Source organism: Typopeltis vanoorti, chromosome 21 (assembly GCF_054136105.1).
Source record: "Typopeltis vanoorti isolate ZY-2024b chromosome 21, IOZ_Tvanoo_1.0, whole genome shotgun sequence".
Lineage (NCBI taxonomy): Eukaryota > Metazoa > Arthropoda > Arachnida > Uropygi > Thelyphonidae > Typopeltis > Typopeltis vanoorti.
This window is the reverse complement of record NC_143569.1, coordinates 74,732,964-74,748,554: the sequence shown is the minus strand read 5'-3', so window position 1 is coordinate 74,748,554 and position 15,591 is coordinate 74,732,964.

Below are 15,591 nucleotides of genomic sequence, written 5' to 3'. Positions count from 1 at the left end.
TACGGAATACTTGTATTTTTTAAAATTTTTTTTTAAAATATTTTTTAAGATAATCATCAACTCGTCTTTCAAATTCTTATTATTATTTTCATCTGATCTTTACCCTTTTATTCATTTTATTGTTCATATCCTGTTAAAGTTTGGTCCTTTTCAGCTATTAATTATTTTCTGTTTAAAATTCTTTCAATTAAAAAAAATCACAGTCATCAAAGCTAATTTACATTTTTGAATAAAAAAAAACATTAAAAATTGATTTGGGACTCAAGCGTGTGCTAAAATATTTGTTTCTGTGATTATCTATTATCCATAGCACAAGACTGAATGCGGCTGACGTTTGTGTTCAATGATTTTAAAAGTAAACACATGATCTTCGATTGTTGTCTTCTACTATATTTCTGTGCGGGGTTTTCCAATACAACAAATGACTTTGCAATCAATGATTTTATAAGGAAAAAAATACGTGGGTGGTTTGAAAAGTTCTCGGCTTAGACCATACATAGTAGCACTATCGACAACAGTTTTTTTTTTTTTTTCTATGTTGGTATCTGTCATAAGCATCCACGTGAAGTTGCAAGTCATTATGTCAAGTAATTGTTGTATACAGCTGTCTGAAACAAAAGTGTTGTTTGTATCCCTTCAAATAGATAAAACTGAGTATCGTGCGGTTATAAAATTCTTTGAAAAAGAATTTTATAACCGCACGAATCTTAAAAAGAAATTCATTCGAAGTTCATAAAAGTTTAGGGGCACTCTCCTTCTTCGTCTTCGACAATTAAGAAATGGGCTGCTGAGACCGTACCAGCCTTGAAGATGAGCCACGTGAAGGACGTCCAAAAAGTGTAACAACACCAGAAATCATTGTTCAAGTGCACGATATGGTGTTGGATGACCAGCGAGTCAAACTGCATGAAATTGCTGAGGCTATAGGCATTTCAAAAGAATGTGTAAGATATATTTTGCAAGAAGAATTGCAAATGAAAAAGCTTTGCGAAAGATGGGTGCCGCGCTAATCAAACACGCACTCGCATGAAAATCTCTGAACAGTGCTTGAAGCGTTTTAACAAGAATAAAACTGCTTTTGTGCATCGATTTATTACAATGGATGAGACTTGGATTTACTATTACACTCTAGAATCCAAGCAGCAGTCGAAACAGTGGACAGAAGCCGGTTGTTCATCGCCAAAAAAGACAAAGTCGGTTCCATCAGCAGGAAAGGTTATGGCATCGATGTTTTTTTGTTTATTAATTATCTTGAAAAGGGTAAAACAATAACCGGGGAATATTATTCCAATCTTTTAACCAGACTAGACGAAAACATTCGTGATAAAGGACACGGTTTGCAGAAGAAAAAAATCATCTTTCATCAGGACAATGCACCTGCCCAAAGATGTTTTGGCAATGGAAAAATTAAGGGATCTGCACTATGAATTGTTGGAACATCCATCCTATTTCCCAGATTTTGACTCCCTCTGACTTCAATCTCTTCCGAAAACTAAAACTCTTCCTCGCTGGTCAGCGTTTTTCTTCGAATCAAGAGGTGATTGCAGCTGTAGAGTAGTATTTTGCAGATCTTACTGAGAACCACTACAGTATTGGGATAATGGTGCTGGAGAATCGCTGAAATAAATGTATTATTCTGAAGGGAGGTTATGTTGAAAAAGAAAAATAATAATTTTTGAAATTATAAATTCGTTTTTTCATTGTTAGACCGAGAAATTTTCAGACCACCCTCGTAAATGCTTTTGTCTTCAATAAACTTCGTAGAGGACAGAAATCTTTCGTAAACCAAGAGAAATCTGTGTCATGCATGATAAGTAGGTATGATTGTGTTTAGAGATTAAAGTTAGCCGAATATGAATTGAAATTAAAGATATGAATGAAAAACCAAATATTTTCCTTTCATTACAGTGATCGATGCTTCTGGGAAAATTCCAACAGGAGTTCTGGATGGCTCACTGAACGAATATGGATCATACGACGAATGTATCAGCATCAAAGTTCCAAAACGTGATGGTGAAGAAGATTTTCGGGGACAGTACTGCATGGTAGCTTTAAAATTTCCACTTCCCCCCATCCCCCCTCCACCCTATCCTCCAAACATTACTACGGGAAAATTAGTGGAGCTTAATCCTCTGGATCCGGTAAGTTCTTTCAACTCATCGTTCAGATGTGTGTGTGTGTGTGTGTGTGTGTGTGTGTGTGTGTGTGTGTGTGTGTGTGTGTGTGTGTGTGTGTGTGTGTGTGTGTGTGTGTGTGTGTGTGCGCGTGCGTGCGCGCGCACTAATTGTAATTGCGCAACATGGAGCATCATAACATTTTCCATCAAGACAATCCATGTTTCCATATGTTTATGATCATGTGTTTGTCAAATCAGCACAACTTAAATAGAAAAAAATACAATATGGACAGTTTTCAGAAAACATTCTACCATTAGAACAACATCATCTACAGAGAATGGCCACTCTGCTTCTCGATCCTACCTGATCTCCAATGAAGGGACTTGAGGTTTGAATACTCCCTTGGGCATATATGTTGGTGAATGTCCTTACATGCAGATGATTTTCCTCATCTGCGCGTAAGAGACCACCTCGATGATTAGAGGAAGAGACTTGACATGTATGTGGTAAACATTATACATGCAAAGCGGTTACAGTACACACACATATGGCGCAACTTATCGCTTAGCGTAGAGGATGCCTCATAGTCATCCAGACCGATGGGGCACTATAAAGGTAGCAGTCCTAACAACATACTCTTTTAAGATGCTTATCTCCTTAAGAAAGTGGAGAGCGAAGAATTAGTCATTTTTCTAATATTATCTCCAGGTGCAACCTGGAAATAATATTAGAAACCGAATTAAATGATTCTTAACAATTTTATCTCTTAATTGTTTACCAACAGAACACGTTGTTTTTTAAAAGAATTCCATTTTAGCATCTTTGTTAATGGCACATTTCAAAGGATTTACTGAATTATCGTTAAGGACTTACATGCAAGTTAAAAGTTCGTAGTTATCTTTATCATGTTTAAAAGTTTTTGACTTTTGTACAGATAATTTATTTTATTGTTTTCTTTGTGTATCCTATCGTCTGAAACATTTTACCACAAGTACTACGATGGAGGACAAAATATTTCTTTTTAACTATTTTCATTTTATTTATTTTTACGTACTGCAGAATTGTCCACTAATTACACATGTAACCAAAAATTACAACATTATGAAAATTACAAAAATTAAGGCACAGTTGCTAAAGGAACCGCAGTCCTTCAGAGGTTACTGCCACACTTTGGAAGGACAATAAAATGCAGCTAACTACAAGCCACCTCATCGATACCCTTGTTAACTCGGTTTTACTATACGTATGTGAGCGTTAGACATTGCTAAAGGAAGGTGCGTAAAGGATATTTATCTTCCAAATGAAGTGCAAAAAACTTCTGAAGATACCGTACACGGCACACGTAACAAATGGCGAGGTTAGAAGGAAAATCCTCTCAATTGCTAGAACACAAGAACATATCATCACTAAAATACGTCGGAAACAGCTCTGGTGGCTAGGCAACGTATTTAAATCAGATAGTTTAGTTAAAATAACACTAGAGAGTTTAACTTCTGGTCATAAAACACCAGGGGCAACCTATAATCACCTGGAGATAATATTCGAAAAATGCCTAATCCTTCTCCCTCCACTTTGTTAAGGAGATCCCACGACAGAAGCATCTTAAGAGAGTATGTTGTTAGGACTGCTACCTTTATAGTTCCCCATCGATCTCGATGACTATGTGTGAAGAACAAGGAAAAGAAATCGAACATGGATCTTTTTCAAAACACTCCACACCGCCGATCATCGCGGTACTCGTCTCACACAGACGATGTTAATTAATCTTCCACCTAAAGAGATTTTAACATTCATGCCAGAATAAGATTCGAATCAGAGGACTATTACTTAAAGCTCAAATACGTGTAAAAAGTGTTTTGTTTATTTTTTAAAATTAAGTTTATTTAAACTGAAAGGAGATTTGAATTCGTAAAAAGAACCAAATACTTCAAAAGAAAAAAAAAATACAATATACAGGAGAGTACAGAAGATATAGTAATGGAATAATTAGAAAAATAATTTAAAAAACTCAAGAAATAGAAAAGGCCCGTGTCTGGATGGAATATTCTTTGAGCTCTTTAGATATGCAGACAGTAGCTTAAAATAAAACCTACTTAAGCTCTTCAATAATATCTGGAAATATCAAAAGATCCCAAAGGAATGGGGAACTGGAGTAGTAATAAATATTCACAAAAAAAAGTCCCAACGACAAATGTGGAAATTTCAGACGCATTACTCTCTTAATAACAGCATCTAAACTATATGCAAACATCTTAAAGAACACACTAATTGAATATACAGAAAATTAATTAGAAGAAGAGTAGTGGGGGCTTTAGAAGATGGAGAGGATGCACAGATGCCTCTTTCGCAATGTAACAGATCATAGAAAAATGAAAAGAATTTAATTGCCCACTTTTCTTCTATTTATTGACTACGAAAACGCATATGATAACGTGAACAGAAATTTACATGGAAAATATTACAAGGCGATAAAATACCTCCTAAATTAATTAAAGCAATAAAAGTCTTTCCAGAGAAACAAACATCTGCATCAAATTTGCAGATGGAACATTATCAGAACCTATAACTTTAAATCAAGGAGTAAGACAATGATGTGGCTTATTCCCAATCCTATTCATCATTTATATAAACAGAATCCTAAACGAAGGGAAAACAACTACCAAAAGTGGAATTAAACTAACAAATAATAAACAGCTGAATACAATACTTTATGCAGATGATCAAGTACTAATTTAAAATTCAGAAGATAAACTCCAAATTGCAACTAACCATCTAAATGAAATAGCAAAAAAAATTCAAAATGAAAATCTCTGAATCAAAAACAAAAGCTATGGCAATGTGTGAAAACATCATTCAAAATGTCAAAATTATGCTTAACAATAAAATAATGCAAAAGTTACAGAATTCAAATACTTAGGAAACATAATCTCGCTATGCAATACTGATTCACAATTGGAAGCAAGACTACAAATTTACAATAGAATGAACACCAACCTCGGACAACCAATTCTATGGTTGTCCGAGTGGTTAATGTATCCGCTCTCCAGCCAAAAGGCTGCGGATTCGAATCCCACTGGGGGCATGGATGTTTATGCTTCTCTGAGGAAATACTAGTGATGGTGGTTGGCGGTAGATGGCGTTGGTTTAGTTGCCGTCAGTTGGTGGATTGAGTGGTTGAGACAGAGTTTGTAGAGCAGGTGTCCTCCCTCGATGAATCTTTGGACTCCCTGGAGGTGTCAAATAATAATAATAATTAAAAGAACTTTTGGAAAACAAATGACTAAAGAAACTCTATTAAGATTACCTAATATGACCTCTAAACTATCTCTCAAATTTGGAAGTGAAACTTGGATTCTAAAACAGAAACAGACAAAGATTGGAAGCTGCACAGATGAAGTTTCTAAGACCTCTCCTGGAACTCACTAGATAAAAAGAAACACAGAAATAAGAGAACGATTAGATACAAAGAACATCGTACAAGAAATAGAAGAATATCAGTGAAATTGGCTACACCACATAGAAAGGACGGATAAAAAGAGGATTCCCAAACTAGCATATAAACCTACAGGAAGAAGAGACCATGGATGTCCAAGACTAAGATGGAAAGATCAACTTCATCTGCAGAGCAGGAACAGAATATAAAAAAAAGCCTATACCTGAATTGCTCAGACGACGACGAAGTTTATTTAATGAGTCTTATACGAACTTACTAAACGATCCATTTTATGAAACTTCTTCATAGAAACTAACATTTTTTATATTATTAATCTTAAATTAATAACACTTCTTAAATTAATTAAATCTATGTTAAACATTCTTGCCAAATGAAGCAAAAACTTTTTTTTTCCAAATTGCAGTTACTAATAAGCATACAAAAGATTATACCAGTTTTCTATTCACTTGACATCCAGCAAGGACTGTGCCTCCCGTCTGCTTGTTCTAGAGGAGATACTGAGAAGATAACAAATGGAGGTAAGTCTTTTTACCTTCTTACTATCGGAGTTAAAATTCATAGCGTTTTCTAACAAATGCTCTGTGTTGTGTGAAGTGATGAGTCAAGTTATATGCTGATATTCTTTTTAAATTGATGGTGATTGCAATCTTTGGACAATACTTTATGCGGAAAAATGTTCTTTTTGGTTTAAGGGAAAGAGCAGGCTTCGCATAAAGTAGATGGATTGAAAGAGGAGCAAAGTCGATGAGTCAGAAATCCAAGTGTAAAATCAATTTCGACAGTTGTTGCTTGCTGCTGTAGGCCTAGCAGGAATGGGGGGGGGGCATGATGTATGCCAGTTCCGGTAAACACCATCCATGGAAATATTTATAGAAGAGACACAGTGAGGACATTGATTTGTTACGAGAGAGAGAGAGAGAGAGAGAGAGAGAGTCAAGGTGCCTCCATTCAACCGAACTTACCTCTTCGGCACGGCATATCAAGATTTTGCAGTTTTTAGATGCATCACCAACAAACGTGTGATCATTATTCTGATGATGGATGAATATACGATTTGTACTGAGTAACTAGATGAAAAGTAATATCTTGAGCGAAAAAAGAATGAAAGTTGTCTGGAAGCCCAGGATGCTGAAGAAATCATAGTATGATATCCGTAATTACTAGTAGTAAAGATATTTGTTCTAGTCAAGAGGAAATAAGATTTTTTTAGAGAGAAGAGAAAATACTGTGCTTTTGAATCAAGGACGTGTCTAGATTGTTTTTCGCTCAGTTGAAGGATGCTGTTCAGATCAATGTTTGGGACCCTTCTTGCGGATGATTTTCAAGATTGAGCATTGCAAGGTTTGTCGCAATAATAGGATTAGTGGAGAGCGACAGTGTCAGGAAACCAATGGATTGGATTCTGCGTAAGCGAGAAAAGATTTTGTGTATATCAGGAAGAGAGTTTGTAAAGTAATTCCGAAATATTTCAGAAAATCCGAACAGAAACCAGCATCCCCCAATACGAACCAGAGAGAGAAACTCGCAATCTAGTTATGGTGGAAGTAAGAGAGAGACCAGAATATGGCAATTAACTCACCAAGCCTTGGATGCAGTATCTGGAAATGTCAAGCCCAATAGCACAGGATGCCAAACCTTACCGTGGCGAGTATCAAGAGATCGCTGACGTATGCGAGGAAACCTGCTGCGAAATTAACAGATGACGTGTATTCTAAATTTAGCACTTCCAAATTCATAATTAGCCCTGTTAATGATGGTTTTGCAAGCGTTGGGAACTACAGTGCACGCTGTGAATAAAGATGGAAGTATTGTCTCAAGCTACTTAAGATAAACCTATTCTTTCTCTCTCTTGGATCTTCGATGTACAATAAAACTATGCCTTGGACATTAGTGGGGAATTTTTAACAGTATGGAGAATTAATCTAACATGGATGAGTTCTGTACCAAGATTACAACGGCTATCTGGATAGAGAAGCATCTATCCAGATAGCCTGTCCATTGTAAGATAGCCTTACGATGGATAGGATAAACGAAATTTCGGAGATCTCTAAAAACAATTTATTCCTACGGAATGTATTAAAGTGCACATTGAAGTAGATGGTTAGATCTCTTGAGGACGTAACAATAATTCCCAATTTCTTGAGCCATGGTAGATATCTCAAATGTGTCCAATGCTAAAAATAAATCTTGATTACCTATCGGAGGTAATATTGCTTACCTTTTCTGATTTGTTCAAGAACTTTGGCTTATCTCATATTGTTCCAATTACATTTAACCCATAAAAATTATTTTCCTGGTACCAGAAAATCGTCTTCTCCATCAATACTATAAAGTGCCGGCCATTTTCTGCGAGTGGCATAGAGCATTCGCTCTGCAACTAACACATTTTGAGTTAGAATCCGGTGGGCAGAGTTGTGGATCGAAACACATTAGGGTTTGTTTCTGGAGAACGGTTCCCGGATTATCTACCCTCGTTATCTATTCCCCGAATCACGGATTGACACAAACTTAAGAGTTGGCCATTAGTTGAATGATTTATGATCGCAGTTTTTTTTTTTTTTTGTTATATCATATCATAATTCTATTGCGCAACTAATGATATAACATGTGATATTTGGTCATGTTTCACTTGATGTTGACAATTTTCTGATTATTCCGCAGTGGTAAAAATTGTCCATGGATCCATCTCAGCAATTGTGCTTCACTGTGATGTGAATGAACCAATCAGAGTAGAAACTGTGCACATCGTCCTATTGTAAGGAATTTTATTCATTTTAATTATATTTTTCAACATTTATTATTATTATTTTTTTAAATGGTTTAACGAAACTACATTCAATCTGTCTTATTAATCCTGCTTCTAATTGCATGGGGTTTTTAAGATTAAATCATATATTAAAGAATTTATATCGTGCTCATGTGAATATAACAATAAGCAAGAATTATAATTTGTGTGTGTGTGTGTGTGTGTGTGTGTGTGTGTGTGTGTGTGTGTGTGTGTGTGTGTGTGTGTGTGTGTGTGTGTGTGTGTGTGTGTGTGTGTGTGTGTGTGTGTGTGTGTGTGTGTGTGTGTGTGTTTAATTAAGCAGTTAAATGATGAATGATCCAAGATTAAGGCCTTCATATATTTTGGCTGAACTTTATTTCTGTTCTTAATTGCATTTAAATCGATGAAGTTTGTATTTTATTGAAATAATTCTTTTACATTTCATTATACTTTATAATGAAATGTAACATTTCATTATACTTCAATATTCATTCATTACGAAATTAACTATCGAAATAAAAGTTCCTTTTTTAATCTTAGTTTAGTCTCGTATTTGAATGACCAATGTTCATGAATTAGTAGCCTAAATATAATTTAAATTTGTAACTGCTGTGATTAAGAAAATAATTCTAACATCTTCTAAATGAAGTTGCTATTTGATTCATTATTCTAATCGCATTGATGAAAAACACTTATTGGTCAGTTTCTATCTTAGGTCAGTAGCGGCAATACTTGTTCTGTTGGTCGTTCTAGGAAGTGCCGTAGACAACCGACATAAGGAGAAGAAAGCAAGTGATCGCGGTGAGTTATTAAATTTTGTATTTACTTATTTTCTACCTAATATCAATATATATATATATATATATATATATATATATATATATATATATATAAGAAGTCAGTCTCAAGAAAATGCGCGATTCTTCTTTGAATTTACACACCACAATTTCTCTTGGATGATTTTACTTTTTATAGTTACTAACATACAATTTAATGAATTTGCTGCATTTTAAGACTGATTATAATTTCTTTTGATTTCTAGGAAATATAAACGCGGTCCTGTCTGCATTTTCCGTTTTTAAAAATTTCGGAACACTGATTCAGCCATCAAAGAATTATTCTTTCTTTTCTGGTCTGAAGTTTGTTAGTATGTGTTGGGTCATCTTTGCACATACCTATATTCTTTCTTTTCTGGTCTGAAGTTTGTTAGTATGTGTTGGGTCATCTTTGCACATACCTATTTATTGACAGAATACCGACCGATAAGTAAGTTCATTACTTTTGATAGATTGAGATTATAGGATGTGAATTTCTAAAAGAAAATAATATATACGTGAGCATTAATAATTCTACTTGTTAATAATTATAATTATATCTTTAATAATTATAATATTTAATAAATATATAATTGGTGTATATGTGTATGTATGTTTTCCCTTTAGTCTTCTATACTATCCTAACGATTTTGTGTAACCAATCAGTTGTACGTGTGCGTGTTGTGCTAATAGTGCACAACTGTTAGTTCTTCCATTTCTTCTTATTGAAGTACCTAGCAAGAGTAACGATTGGCTATGCGGTATGTGTCTCTATGTTTACGATAATCATTATTGAAAGCATTTCTATGTTTTCTACACCAGTTGGGGCGTTGCAAATTGTTAATATTGTCTTACAGTTACCTTTTATTGGAGGAGGACAGTGTCAAGCTATGCAGGCAGGCAGGCAGGTTAGATCAGAAGAGGATGTAATTACATATACTCGATCCCGATCCTCTTTTCTCATAAATATCTGAGAGTCTTTAATCTACATGAACATGAATTTGTAATTTTTTTCTGTTTTAATTTTTCTGGTTTGGAACAGAAGGTGTGGGATCCAATGTTCTATTACATATATCGGTGAATAGTAATGCTGGTTAATAATAATAATAATAATGTGCGGAAATACAAGCCCAGGTGGACCACAACTTGCCAAGATTACTATCATAACAAAAAGGTTAGGATAAAATGATTTGTCTTTTGCTTACATATATATTTTTGTGTGAATTACCTCTGTTTTTTCGTGGCTCGGCTACCTGGTTGCGGGAATAAAATCCGTTTCCTCATGGAAAAATCCTCCCATATGAGAATAAATATCTCTCCTTCCACCGAAATTCCTTGATAAAAGTTCTTCGCAATCTAGACTGGGTTAGAAAGCCGATATTTCGCAACAAATGACTTGGTCAAAATAGACTAATCAACGGGGGGCTTAATAAAATCCTTTGAGGTGAAATTGGCTGACATCAATGAATTTGGTACTCCGTGAATATTCTGCAATGCCATGTTTGTTATCAGAGAAACACCGTGTCGTTATAATCCTTTCTTCCATTGGCGTTTGGCTTGGTAAACCTCCTTGCACATTTAGTGGGCGAGATTGCTCTCTCATATTTATTATTGGCTGATATTGCTGCACGGTGTTGTATTGACTGATGCAGTCTTCTTTAATTCTTGCTTAATTCAAAAAAGAAGGATATTCCAATACTAATTTTAAGATTCTGTAGTTAAAGTACTGATTTCTATTTATTTTCTGTATTTCCTTTAACCAATTATCCTCATGGGCTCACTTTAGTGAGTACGGGCATGGCAAACCCGAGTTACCTGATGCTGGACCATGCCTTACTTCATGTAATATTATCTTTAGACTGGTCCTCTCTTCTTCTTTCTTTGCTTCTTTCTTCTCTTCTTGGTCCTTACCCCCAATGCTATTAGAGTATTCGAGGGTTAGGGGTGAATCTTTCCTATCTTGTCATTTCACCTATTGCAGCCACTGATGGGGCAAGCTAGTCCCAATAGCTGCCGGTCCCAAGCCCGGATAAATGACAAGGGTTGAGTCAGGAAGGGCATTCGCTCATAAAACTTCACTGCCAGCTTTAGCTATGACCAAATGAGTCGAAAAGAAAGTGATACAAGGGCCAGGGCGTACCCCTTAAGCGACGCGCAGCCACATCGCCTTACAGCTGTGAGAAGTAGACGATGGCTATCCGTCAAGGGTGGGTGCGGTTAAAGAAGCGAGCCTAGCAGGTTGAGAGAATGTTGCGAGTGGGAACGTTGAATGTTTGAAGCATGACTGGAAGGGGAAGAGAGGTGGCAGACATGATGAGGAAGAGGAAGTTGGACATTTTATGCGTGCAGGAGACAAGGTGGAAGGGGAAAAGGCGAAGGAACTAGGAGACGGGTATAAATTGTTCTGTTCTGGAGCGAATAAAGAGGGAAGAAATGGTGTCGGAATTGGGGTGTGTGGCAGAATGAAGGGCGAAGTACTGGAAGTGGGTAGGAGGAACGACAGGATCATGCGAATGAAACTGAGTCTTGGAAAAGAGCAACTGGTCGTCTTATGTTTATATGCCCCACAAATTGGCTGTACAGCAGAAGAGAAGGATGAATTCTGGAACGTGCTAGATGAAGAAATGAGAGAACTGGAAGAAAACGAGTTGGTGATTGTCGGAGGAGACCTGAACGGACACATAGGGAGACAGGAAGGAGGTAGAGATCGCAAAGGAGCAATTTGGCTTCATGCCTGGTCGATCGATGACAGATGCTATCTTTGGGTTACGACAGATGATGAAAAAGTTTCGATAGAAGCAATGGGAGCTACATCTAGTATTTATTGATCTGGAGAAAGCTTATGATAGAGTGCCAAGGCAAGAAGTCTGGAGGTGTTTGAGGGAGAAGAAGGTACGGAGAAATATGTCAGGCTGGTGCAGGAGATGTACAGTAATGTGAAGACAAGAGTTCGAACCTCCCTGGGAGAGACAGAAAGTTTTCCAGTGACAGTTGGCTTGCATCAAGGGTCAGCATTAAGTCCGTTCCTGTTTAATATTGTGATGGAGGTGAGAGAAGACGCACCTTTGACTATGTTGTATGCAGATGATATCGTGCTTTGTGCAGAATCAAGAGAAGTGGCAGCTAAACTGGAAAGTTGGAGGAAAGTACTGGAAGAGAGGTCTGAGACTGAGCAGAGGTAAGACAGCGTATATGTGTGCAAAGTGAATGGCAGCCAGGAGACAGATCTAGAGCAAGAAGGAAAGGTCATCAGGAAGGTCAGTGACTTTAGATACTTAGGTTCAACAATGAAAGAGGATGGTGAGGCCGAGAAGGAAGTGGGATGCAGGATACAAGCAGGATGGAGAGAGATGGCTGGAGTGCTATGCGATAAGAGGGTACCGATCAATCATAAAGGAAAAATCTACAGGACAGTAGTGAGACCAGCTATGACGTTGCTATGGAAACTGTGGTCCTGAGGAAAAATAACATCAGCAGGATGGAGGTAGCAGAGATGAGAATGCTTAGTTGGATGTGCGGTGTGACCAGAAAGGATCGTCTGAGAAATGATTACGTAAGGGGATCGGTGAAAGTTACGAACTTAGGAGCAAAGATACAGGAGGCAAGGTTCAGATAGTTTGGTCATGTGATGAGGAGGCAGGAAAAGTATGTGGGAAGAAGAGTCATGCAGATGGATGTGCAGGAGAAGAGGAAGCACGGACGGCCAAAGAATAGGTGGAGGGAGATCGTGGAGGAGGACTTGAGGATGAAGAACTTGGATGTGGCTACAGCCCAAGATAGGAGGTTGTGGAGGAGACTCACCACAAACAGCGACTCTACTTAAGTGGGAAAAGCTGCAGAAGAAGAACATTTCCTTTAACCAATTGGGTATTTCTCCAATACCGTAACCACCACTGCTTAGATGCTTATTAGCCTATAATTTACTACTTCTTATACAGTTTACACAGGAGAAACTTCATTACTCTTCCGTGCCTGCCGCATCCTAAAAAACAGTCCTTAAGCAGCAATCCTTATAAACTCCTTTAATAGTTTATATGCTTTTACTATTTCTCTTCTTTTGCGCCTATAAGGTAATTATTGAAAACTATAAGCATTCAATCTGTTCTCAGAGGGAGCATTCCACTGACCTGCTTCCTCTAGACATTCAATCACTTCATCCTCAAGGAATCTTTGTAGCCAGATCTGAGTGAAGTAGTACAGATGTGACCTCAGTAAATCTTATAAAGAGGAACAATATCTTTTCTAATTCTGCTTGTTAGTGTGTTCTTTAACAACCATTATGAAATCTGATGCCCGATAAACATCAAATCCCTGTCCATAGTCATCCCCAAATTCCTGGTCTTATCAGTTTCCTGCAGTTTAGTTCATTCCATAAATACAATACACAGCTTGTGATCTTTTCATCCCAAACCTAACACTTGGTCACATTAAAATTGGCAGTCATTTACTTTGGCCAATACTACTAGTCTCTAATTCTTCATGCAAGATATTTGCATCACCTTCATTTGCCATATCTCTTTCCAGTTTAGATTCCTACACTCCTCTGATACTTCTCCTGTAATCCATAAAACCACTCTTTGATCCATCAGCCACCCTCTAATCCAAATCATCAGATTCATATACCTTCCCAATTCTTCCAATTTACGCATCAGATTTCTATGCGGAATTATGTAAATAAATTTGTAAATTTTGCAAAATCTATCAATATCACTAAGTAGCCGTTTCCCTCATCCAACTCTATTGTCAGTTTATCATAAAAATAAGAATGTTACTAAATCTTTCCTTTCCATTGGTACTTTCCCAGTTTTGAAACTTAAATTAAACAGCCTTGGTCAACGGACTATCTAATCTACAACACATCAGAATAAACTTTTTATTATTATTATTATTATTATTATTATTATTATTATTATTATTATTATTATTATTATTCGTGACACCTCTAAAGAGTCCAAAACCTCTACTACCAATCATCACCTTCAGCGCCATCTACTACCCACCACCACCACCGTTAGTATTTTTTTTTGTCTGTAAATTGCGTGTGTTCCGAAGGGCTGATTTGTCTGTATGCGGGATGAAAAACCCAGCCGAGTTCCCAGGCGAAGAAACCCTGCTACCTCCGTATGAGATCGGCTAACTCACCTTCGATTGAAAAGGTCCATATAAAGATTCCTCCCGTCACGACGAGAATCGAACTTAGGCCTTTTCAAATTGAAAGGCGCAACGTATTTCATTTTATGAAATAAATATTAAGAAATAATCCTATTGTTGCAAAATTTCGATGTACATTAATTAATTTGATGAAAAATAATATATTTTTTTGTTTTAAAAAATTTATGGAATGTTCTGACTCCACAACTCATCTAACACGAGTTTCGTTTGTTTTTTGGCAGAAAACTTATTGTTTGTCAACAAAGGACTTCACGTCTTCCGCAGCAATATCTGGAATGGCTTTCTATCAGTAGAATCATTTTTCTTTATTACGTAAGTAAAGGCATTGCTAAATTATTTTTAATATTCCAGCATTATTCATTTATTCCTTTATTAATGCTGTAAAAATTCTAAAATTACGAAAGAACAGTAAAAAAATTATGAAACGAAATTGGTCAGTGCTAGCTGATTTTTTACTTTTTTTTTGTTTTTTTTCACATACATCCTTTTCTCAATACCCCTCTTAAAGATTCCCTTTCTTGTTCAGAAAGGAATTCCCTATTTATATCTTAATTTGCCTGCATGTGCAAGTCCCTGATATATAAATCGAAATTTTTGTGTTCAATCCACCATGTTATGCTCATTTTGCCACCATTTTGAATTTAGTCATTAGTTTCCTATCTGATTCGTAACTTTATAGAAAACTTCATGTTTTCAATGAAGTTAGAAAACTTCTTCCTATCATGTGATCACAGAAATACTGAGTACTGAGAATCTCAGCTTTTTATAGTTTTATCAACACTGATTCCCCTATTCATTAATTACCTTGCTGATATGCACCATCATGGATTGCACAGCATACTATGATCCTACAGTATGTCAAGTACGTGAAGTTTACATTATTATTAACTTATGGTCAACATTGTTTTCTCCAAATTAGTCTTTGTCTGACTCTGATTAGTGATTCAAATCGCATCCAGATTTTTCAGATGTCAGTTCAATCCGCTCTTCTTCCCCTCTTCAAAAATCGTTTAGTATTCCAGTTTTCAAAAGCACCCAATGAGGAAAAGACAAACATAATAAACTTCAATGCTACCGAAAGATACCCTTGTCTGATTTGTCACATGAAAGATCTCATTTTAATTTATCTTACAGTAGACAGATAAGAAGCCAAGACAAGATTTCTCTTTTGAGGATGACTTTGAATTTTACCCTTTCTTGAAACAAAGCATGACAGTCACATCCTCCAAAACACCTGGCGTTCTCTTTTGCTCGCGAAGCTATATC